Below are 10,422 nucleotides of genomic sequence, written 5' to 3'. Positions count from 1 at the left end.
CCTTCACCCCCTTCGGCACCCTAGCGGCTACCGCACCGGCCGGCTCGGCCATGGCCGCTAGCTGCGTGCGTGCCCCGCCCAGCCCAGACATGTCCGGCGCGCCAAAGGGTGTGGCCTGGACATTGTCCGGCCATGTGTGGTGCTGCCCTGGACGTGTCCGGCTGGACATTGTCCAGTGGCCCAGTGTTACTGTCAGTAAAATAATAATAATAATAATAATAATACTAATTAAATTAATTTAAAAAAATAAATTAATAAATAATAACTAAAATTAATTAAAATGATAATTAATTAATTGATTAAAGGATTAATTAAATTAATTAATCTTGATTAGATTAACCTAATTACTAGTTAACTAAATTAACCCCTGATTAGCCTAATCAGCCAATGACATGCGGGACCCACACATAGTTGACCCAGTCAACTGCACAGTTGACTGCTGACATCACTCTGATGTCATGCCTACGTCATCACACACTGTTTTGGATAATGTTGGAATTAAATATATAATTAAAATCAGAAAATGATTTAAATCTTTAGAAAATCATATCTTTTAATCCGTAATTCGGATGAAAATACTTTGTACATAAAAGTTGCTCAAAACGACGAGACAAATTTGAATACGTAGCCCATTCATCCGCCACGCATCCCTAGCGTAGCAAACACGCAACTTTCCCCCTCCGGCTCCTCTGTCCGAAAATGTGAAACACCGGGAATACTTTCCCGGATGTTTCCCCCCTTCACCGGTACCACCTCGTACCGCGTTAGGGCGCACCTAGCATCACGCTTTGTCATGTCATGCATCATCATGCATTTGTTTGCATTATATTTATTGTTTCTTCCCCCTCTTCTCTCGCTAGACACCGAGACCGACGCCGCTGCTACCCAGTACGACTACGGAGTTGACGACCCCTCTCTCTTGCCAAAGCAACCAGGCAAGCCCCCCCTTTGATCACCAGATATCGCCTACTCTTTTCTCTACTGCTTGCATTAGAGTAGTGTAGCATGTTACTGCTTTCCGTTAATCCTATTCTGATGCATAGCCTGTCCTTGCTACTACTGTTGTTACCTTTACCTGCAATCCTAATGCTTAGTATAGGATGCTAGTTTATCATCAGTGGCCATACATTCTTGTCCGTCTGCCATGCTATATTATCGGGCCGTGATCACTCGGGAGGTGATCACGGATATATACTATATACTTTATACATGATACATGTGGTGACGAAAGACGGGTCAGCTTGTGGAGCACCCGCGAGTTATTCATGGATTGGGGGCTGAAAGGACCTTTGTACCAACGGCCCTCTGTGTGGATCTTTGTGGCGAAGCGACAGGGCAGGTTGTGAACGCCTAGGAGAGAGGTGGGCCTGGCCCTGGTCGGTGTTCGCGGATACTTAACACGTTTAACGAGATCTTGGTATTTGATTTGAGTCTGGCTACTGGCCTATACGCACTAACCATCTACGCGGGGACAGTTATGGGCACTCGACGTCGTGGTATCAGCCGAAGCACTTCATGACGCCAGCGACTGAGCGGCGCGCGCCGGGTTGGACCGCGTAACGTGACTTCCTTTGTAATGGAGGTTGCTAGGTCTGCTCTCCGGCCGCGTACGCAACGTGCAGGTGTGCTATGGGCGACGGGCCCAGACCCTTGTGCGCTTAGGTTTAGACCGGCGTGTTGGCCTCTCTATTGTGCCTAGGTGGGGCTGCGACGTGTTGATCTTCCGCGGCCGGGCATGACCCAGAAAAGTGTGTCCGGCCAAATGGGATCGAGCGTGTTGGGTTATGTGGTGCACCCCTGCAGGGAAGTTAATCTATTCGAATAGCCGTGATCTTCGGTAACAGGACGACTTGGAGTTGTACCTTGACCTTATGACAACTAGAACTGGATACTTAATAAAACACACCCTTCCAAGTACCAGATACAACCGGTGGTCGCTCTCTCACAGGGCGACGAGGGGAGGATCATCGGTTAGGATTATGCTATACGATGCTACTTGGAGGTCTTCAGTCTACTCTCTTCTACATGCTGCAAGACGGCGGATGCCAGAAGCGTAGTCTTCGAAAGGACTAGCTATCCCCCTCTTATTCCGGCATTCTGCAGTTCAGTCCACATATGATAGCTTTATTCCAGTTGATACCAATGCATACATATGTAGTGTAGCACCTTGCTTGCGAGTACTTTGGATCAGTACTCACGGTTGCTTTCTCCCTCTTTTCCACCTATCCCTTCTACCTGGTTGTCGCAACCAGATGCTGGAGTCCAGGAGCCAGACGCCACCGTTGATGACGACTACTACTACTCGGGAGGTGCCTACTACTACGTGCAGCCCGCTGACGACGGCCAGGAGTAGTTTAGGAGGGTCCCAGGCAGGAGGCCTGCGCCTCTTCCGATCTGTATCCCAGTTTGTGCTAGCCTTCTTAAGGCAAACTTGTTTAACTTATGTCTGTACTCAGATATTGTTGCTTCCGCTGACTCGTCTATGATCGAGCTCTTGTATTCGAGCCCTCGAGGCCCCTGGCTTGTAATATGATGCTTGTATGACTTATTTTATTTGTAGAGTTGTGTTGTGATATCTTCCCGTGGGTCCCTGATCTTGATCGTACCCGTTTGCGTGTATGATTAGTGTACAGTCGAATAGGGGGCGTCACATTCACTTATATCTTTTTAGAGCACGGTGGTGGTATTATAGAAATAGATGAACTCTCATGCTTCACTTATATCATTTTGAGAGTCTTAAATAGCATGGTAATTTTCTCAAATAATCATAATATGCTAGGCATCCAAGAATAGTAAAAACTTCCATATAGAGTATTGAATACTAAGAGAAGTTTGATGCTTGATGATTGTTTTGAGATATGGAGATAATAATATCAAAGTCGTGCTAGTTGAGTAGTTGTGAATTTGAGAAATGCGTGTGTTGAAGTTTGCAAGTCCCATAGCATGCATGTATGGTTAACGTTGTGTAACAAATTTGAAACATGAGGTGTTATTTGATTGTCTTCCTTATGAGTGGCGGTCGGGGACGAGCGATGGTCTTTTCCTACCAATCTATCCCCCTAGGAGCATGCGCGTAGTACCGAGGTTTTTGATGACTTGTAGATTTTTGCAATAAGTATGTGAGTTCTTTATGACTAATGTTGAGTCCATGGATTATACGCACTCTCACCCTTCCATCCTTGCTAGCTTCTTCGGTACCGTGCACTGCCCTTTCTCACATTGAGAGTTGGCGCAAACTTCGCCGGTGAATCCAAACCTCGTGATATGATACGCTCTTTCACACATAAACCTCCTTATATCTTCCTCAAAACAGCCACCATACCTACCTATTATGGCATTTCCATAGCCATTCCGAGATATATTGCCATGCAACTTTCCATCATTCCGTTCATCATGACACATTCGTCGTTGTCATATTGCTTGGCATGATCATGTAGTTGACATAGTATTTGTGGCAAAGCCACCGTTCATAATTATTTCATACATGTCACTCTTGATTCATTGCATATCCCGGTACACCGCCGGAGGCATTCATATAGAGCCTTCTTTGTTCTAGTATTGAGTTGTAAATAAATAGAAGTGTGATGATCATCATTGTTAGAGCATTGTCCCAAGCGAGGAATAAAAAAAAGAAAGGCCATAAAAAAGAGAAGGCCCCCCAAAAAAGAGAAAGGCCATAAAAAAGGAAAGGCCCCAAAAAATTGAGAGAAAAAGAGAGAAGGGACAATGTTACTATCCTTTACCACACTTGTGCTTCAAAGTAGCACCATGATCTTCATAGTAGAGAGCCTCTCATGTTATCACTTTCATATACTAGTGGGAATTTTTCATTATAGAACTTGGCTTGTATATTCCAACAATGGGCCTCCTCAAGTGCCCTAGGTCTTCATGAGCAAGCAAGTTGGATGCACACCCACTAGTTTCTTTTGTTGAGCTTTCATACATTTATAGCTCTAGTGCATCCTTTGCATGGCAATCCCTACTCCTTGCATTAACATCAATCAGTGGGCATCTCCATAGCCCATTGCTTAGCCTCATTGATGTGAGACCTTCTCCCTTTTTGTCTTCTCCACATAACCCCCCTCATTATTCTATTCCACCCATAGTGCTATATCCATGGCTCGCGCTCATGTATTGCGTGGAAGTTTATAGGTTTGAGATTACTAAAGTATGAAACAATTGCTTGGCTTGTCATCGGGGTTGTGCATGATGAGAGCATTCTTGTGTGACGAAAATGGAGCATGACTAAACTATATGATTTTGTAGGGATGAACTTTCTTTGGCCATGTTATTTTGAGAAGACATAATTGCTTAGTTAGTATGCTTGAAGTATTATCATTTTTATGTCAATATGAACTTTTGTCTTGAATCTTTCGGATCTGAATATTCATACCACAATTAAGAAGAATTACATTAAAATTATGCGAAGTAGCACTCGGCATAAAAAATTCAGTTTTTATCATTTACCTACTCGAGGACGAGCAGGAATTAAGCATGGGGATGCTGATACGTCTCCAACGTATCTATAATTTTTGGTTGCTCCATGCTATGTTATCTACTGTTTTGGGCAATATTGGGCTTTATTATCCACTTTTATATTATTTTTGGGACTAAACTATTAACCGGAGGCCCAACCCAGAATTAATGTTTTTTTTCCTATTTCAGTGTTTCAAAGGAAAGGAATATCAAACGGAGTCGAAACGGAACGAAATCAACTCGAGAAGTTATTTTTGGAAGGAAAGCTACCGGGTGGACTTGGAACCCACGTCAGGAGCCAAGGGAGGTTCTTGTCGTGGTTCTAAGTCTGACAATAATGTAGGGGGTAGGTAAGGAGAGGCAAGATCTTAGCTATGGAGAGGTTGTAAGCACACGAGGTTTACGAGTTCAGGCCCTTCTCGGAGGAAGTAATAGCCCTACGTCTCGGAGCCCGGAGGCGGTCGACTGGATTATGCGTGTATGAATTACAGGGGTGCAAACCCTTTACACTGAGGAGGGGGTGGCTTATATAGAGTTCGCCGGACCCCTCCGGCCCTCAGTTGTGCAGGGTTTTAAATACATTAAGGTGAGGCATTACTGGTAACGCCTCTAATAAAGTGCTATGATGACCATAAAAGCTACTTAATAACCGATCGTTAGCGTGTGGAGTGCCTTTAGGTCTCCGGGCCGTTGAGTGATTGGACCTTGGTCGAGTGATTGCTTCTTGGTCGAGTGTCTTTGAGTCTGTCGAGAGGAACACCTCCAAGTCGATTGACAGGTGATTTCTTCTAGAGATGTCCTTGGGTAGGGCAGCTGGGACAGGTCCACGACCCTACCCTAGGTACATAGCTTCATCATTAGCCCCCGAATGGATCGAGGTTTGAGTGGGGAAGGAGTTGAGCACTTCTCCGACTCATTTTTCATGCCATGAGCATATCTTGTTTTGGATCAATGAACCTGACTGATGACAGCAACTTCCTTTTCAGTCGCCTTGATCCATTCTTAGTTTTTGTCGAGTGAGTTTCTTTACTTGAGAGGCTCCGAGTGACGGCGTGGAGGAGATCTTCGGTCTGACAAGTTGTTCTGCTGCCCGCAGATTTCGCGGGATCCGAATTTTGGGAAGCGCGCGGGACAGGGGAGGCCGCAGTAATCGGATGGGATAGGGCGGAGCCGCCTCGATCCCCGCGCCGCCTTTTTTGCCACGTATCGCGCGCACGATGGTTACGGGATTTGACAGGACCGCCTGGGCCTACCAGTCAGCCACTCGGAAGCGGCCTCATATAAGGCGTTGGACCGGGGTCTCTTGCACAGTGCGTTCCCATTCTCTCTTCTCCTCTTCAGGCTCCTTCGTCGTGCTCGCTCTTGCCCCAGCTCCACCGCTCCATACGCGTATCGCCAGCGACGATGGGGAAGGAGAAGACGGCGGCTCTGGAGCGGGCGAAGAGGGCGACGGCAAAGGCGAAGGGGAAGGCGACCAGTTGGGGTGGATCTTGGCCTGCGGAAGGGCTGGATCCAGGGCGACTGGATCCGCTCGACGATCACCCAAGAAGACCTTGACGACCTAGCCGAAGGAGGGCTGATCCCCCATGAATCGGCGAGACATCCGGGGAAGGAATCCGAGACGCAACCTCGGGAGGGTGAGCGCGTTCTCCTCGCCACCCACGTCGACCGTGGATTTTCCTTGCCTCCTCACCCTTTCTTTCGGGGATTTCTGAATTTCTTTGGGGCACAACTCCACCACTTCACTCCCAACAGAATCGTTTATCTCGCTGCTTTCGTGTCTTTGTGTGAGAACTTCCTGGGTTATCGGCCTCACTGGGGTCTTTTCAAGCACATTTTCACTTGTCGCTCTCAGACGGTGAAAAAGGCCAATCCGAGTGGCGAGAGAACTCAAGTGATTCAGATGTGTGGGGGTCTTGGTGTTCAGATGAGAGGGAAAAGTTCCTTTTCGGCCATGATTCTTCCCGACTCGGTTCGCGGATGGCAGTCGACCTGGTTTTACTGTAAAGACCAGTCGACGCCAGGGCAGTCGACTGGCCTCCCTCCTTTTACCATGGACCGAGTGAGGAAACCCACCTCTCTGAAGGTGCTCCCGGAGGAGAAGGCGCAGGTGAGGGTGCTGGTCGAGCGAGTGGTCCAACTTATCCATGACGGGGTCACCGGTATGGATCTCTTGGAGGTTTTCCTTTAGCGGCGCATCCAGCCTCTTCAAGCCCGAGACCATCCGATGTGGATGTATTCGGGTCTTGACGACTCCACTCGGATTCACCCGGAGGAGGTCGATGACGACACACTGGAGAAGTGGCTGGCGGGCATGACCGGAAACAAGGACAACCCCAGGGGAGCCAGGAGAGTTCCTCCATTCGACCAGTCCCATGTACCAGAGAAGGTCTGATTCCAAGTTTTGATCGTAATCTGAATTCACTCGCGCAGCTATCTATATGGCGTCGACTGACTTTATTCTTCCTGCTTTCTTTCAGGCCCTTATCAAAATGTCTTCAATGCCCAACGGAGAGCAAGAGCAAGATCTGGAAGGAGAGGCGAGCGGCGGCGACAGTGGCGAATGGACTTCTGACGGTGAAGGGGACGAAGAGAGCGACGACTCAAGTGACGAAGAAGAAGTCGAGTCACCTCCTCGCAGGGAGAGGCGATCCAAGCTTGACCAAGAACGACCGAGCGCCCGTGAAAAGGCGACTGCTTAGGCTGGTCAGTCTTCAAAGCGTCCTCGGACCTCTTCACCAATCCCGACCGAAAAAGCATCAAAGCATCCAAAAGTTGCAGAGCCGAAGCCTCGGAAGGCGTTGCCGAAGATTAAGATTGACATCCCCGTCGCTTCTGCGTGAGTGTCTCCCTTTGTATTCACTCGACGCCCCATGCTGTTTGTTTTTTCTTGATTTAACCAGACGAACTTTGGAACTGGCAGCGCTGCTACTTCCGGGACCTCAGCTTACAGGGACGAGGATGAGGTAATGGAGGATGTGGTCACTTCCAATCTGGGTATGATTTGTGCCATTCTGTCTTTATTTGGTCGACTCAACTGCAATGTGCACCATTGGGTGATGTGATTTTGGCGATTGAACTTTGAACAGCTCCCAACATTATCGACCTCCCCGATGATGATGAAGAGCCCGAGAGGCCTTTGACGAGGAAGAATAGGCAAGCTCCTGCAAGCAAGGTGCCACAGTCGACGCTGAGGGCGGAACCAGTCATTCAGGACGCTGGCGATGCCAATCAGGGTTCTATTACCTTCGCCGTGCCATTGTCGAGTGCCTTGCCTTCTTCGTCGACTGCTCAGGCCCCTGTCGACCCACCTTCAGTTTTTGCGACTCATCATGTCCCAGAGGACGAAGTGAATGCTGCCAAGGAAGCCATACGCCAGGTGGGCATTATGATGGAGAAGATGAAGATGGTGCGGAACGCCAGTCAGGCCGCCTACGACGCCAGCTCAGCTCTCCAAAGCAACGTTCAGGTTAGTTGGTCACCGCTTGTTCTGTTAGGATATGCTATTTGAACTAGTGGGGGCATGCTGAGTGCACCCACTGGGTGTAGTCCCCAAGACTACGGTGGACTGCTGGCTGTCGACTGTAGTCTTTGTATTTAGATTCTTTCGCTTGATGTGGTCTGGCCGCGTCGAGTGTAAACCGAACTGATAGTTTGTCTCTTCCACTCGGTCTGGTCGAGTGGGATCAGAACCGGTGGGGGCATGCCAAGTGCACCCACTGGGTGTAGTCCCCGAGACCGCGGTCGACTGTTGGCAGTTGACTGTGGTCTGAGTCCTTCTTTCTCCCCCCTTTTTTTACTCCCTGCACTCGACTCCGGCAGGCCGGTCGAGTGGGATCAGAACCGGTGGGGGCACGCAAAGTGCACCCACTGGGTGTAGTCCTCGAGACTATGGTGGAATGCGGGCAGTCGACCGTAGTCTTAGTACTTATTGCCTTTGTCGTTTTTCGCTGTAAAACAACTTCTCCTCCTTGATTGCAGAATTCTTGTGATCTTGGAGCTCGCTTTGCTGACTTGGAGAAACAGCAGATCCAACTGAACCTTGACTTGGAATTGGCCAAGACAGAGCTGCAAAAGTCCAAGGACGACGCCAACGGTAAGACGCGCTTGTCGACTGGTTTTTCTTAGGCTTGAGTACCCTTCTGCTCTTTCTGAATCAAGCACCATTTCTTTGCAGAAAAATTGAGAGAAGCTCTGGCGAAGAAGGATCAGGATTTGGCTGCTGCTCGAAAGGAAGCTGATGACGAAACCGCTCTGGCTGAACAGAAACTGGCTTCGGTCGGCCAGTTGGAAGAAGAGAATACCAAGATGAAATCTGCTCTGAACGAAGCCAACAAGGAGTGCACGCGCTTAAAGAAGGACAATCTCAACCTGTACGAGAAGATGGAAAGCATCGCTCGCAGGAGGGATGATCTGGAGAGCTATCTGAGGAGCCTTGCCAAGAAATTGTTCATCAAGCTTGAAGGTACACATTTTGTTCCGACTGATGTTTTTTGTCAACTTAGCGTACGAAAATTGACTTATCCTTGGATCGTGAATGCAGAGTTTTGCCAGAACTTCGAGGAGGAGACTGGGCGGATTGAGCCAGGTTTGGACCCAATCAATTCTCCCGTGAAAGATGAAACTGCCATGAATCTGCTCCGACTAGAATCCCGCATCGACGGTGTTGTGGACTACTTGGCTCGGCTGAAGGTCGCCACGTCATAGATCGACCCGGCACTTTGGCCAGAGGCCACGCTCCAGAATGATCTTGAGTCCCTGATGACTCGACTTAACGAGATCCCTGATCGAGTGCAGGAGTGGAAGAAATCTTTTGCCCGGTGTGGTGCTGATGTGGCTCTGTCTTTGGTTCGTGTCCATTACAAGGAGGTGCGACAAGATAAGCTGGCAGCAATCAAGGTCGCCAACACCCAGAAGCATGACTTCCGATCTTTTATGGAGATTTTCATCGCTGCAGCTACTCGGATCGCCGACGGCATCGACCTAGACGAGTTCGTCGAGCCTGCCAGTCCTCCTCGGAGTGAACAAACTTTTATGCCCCACCTTAAATTTGCCTCGGAATGCCGAGTGGTTTTTGTAACCGTTAAACTCTTTCGGGCTGAATGCCCGAGCACTTCGACCTGTGGTCCAGAACCTTTGGGATTTATCCAAACTTGGTTTATCGTTGAATATCTTCATGAATCCTCCGTCGAGTGGAACTCGTTCTTCACTCAAGACAACCTTTGTATTTGTGGCGTAGCCCCAAAGGGGAAGGTAGCAGTTGACCTGCACCTCGTCATCCTTGCGGTCCGGTGATGGAGTGCATGTTGTATTTATGGCGAAGCTCCCAAGGAGAAGGTGGCAGTCGATCTGCACCTCGTCGTCCTTGAGGGTCGGCGATGGAGCGCATGTTGTATTTGTGGCGAAGCTCCCAAGGAGAAGGTGGTAGTCGACCTGCACCTCGTCGTCCTTGCGGAGTGGGATGGAGTGCACGTTGTATTTGTGGCAAAGCTCCCAAGGAGAAGGTGGCAGTCGACCTGCACCTCGTCGTCCTTGCAGAGTGGGATGGAGCGCACGTTGTATTTGTGGTGAAGCTCCCAAGGAGAAGGTGGCAGTCGACTTGCACCTCATCGTCCTTGTGGATTGGGATGGAGCGCACGTACTTAGGCGAGTACTGGACTGCAGCTAGGCCCCCGAGTGGGAGGCTGGCTCACCACTCGGTAGGATTTTCAAATACTTAGGCGAGTACTGGACTGCAGCTAAGCCCCCGAGTGGGAGGGTCGCTCACCACTCGGTAGGATTTTCAAATACTTAGGCGAGTACTGGACTGCAGCTAAGCCCCCGAGTGGGAGGGTCGCTCACCACTCGGTAGGATTTTCAAATACTCAGGCGAGTACTGGACTGCAGCTAAGCCCCCGAGTGGGAGGGTCCCTCACCACTCGGTAGGATTTTCAAATACTTGGGCGA

This window comes from Triticum dicoccoides, chromosome 6A, assembly GCF_002162155.2.
Source record: "Triticum dicoccoides isolate Atlit2015 ecotype Zavitan chromosome 6A, WEW_v2.0, whole genome shotgun sequence".
NCBI lineage: Eukaryota > Viridiplantae > Streptophyta > Magnoliopsida > Poales > Poaceae > Triticum > Triticum dicoccoides.
This window is presented reverse-complemented; position numbering follows the sequence as displayed.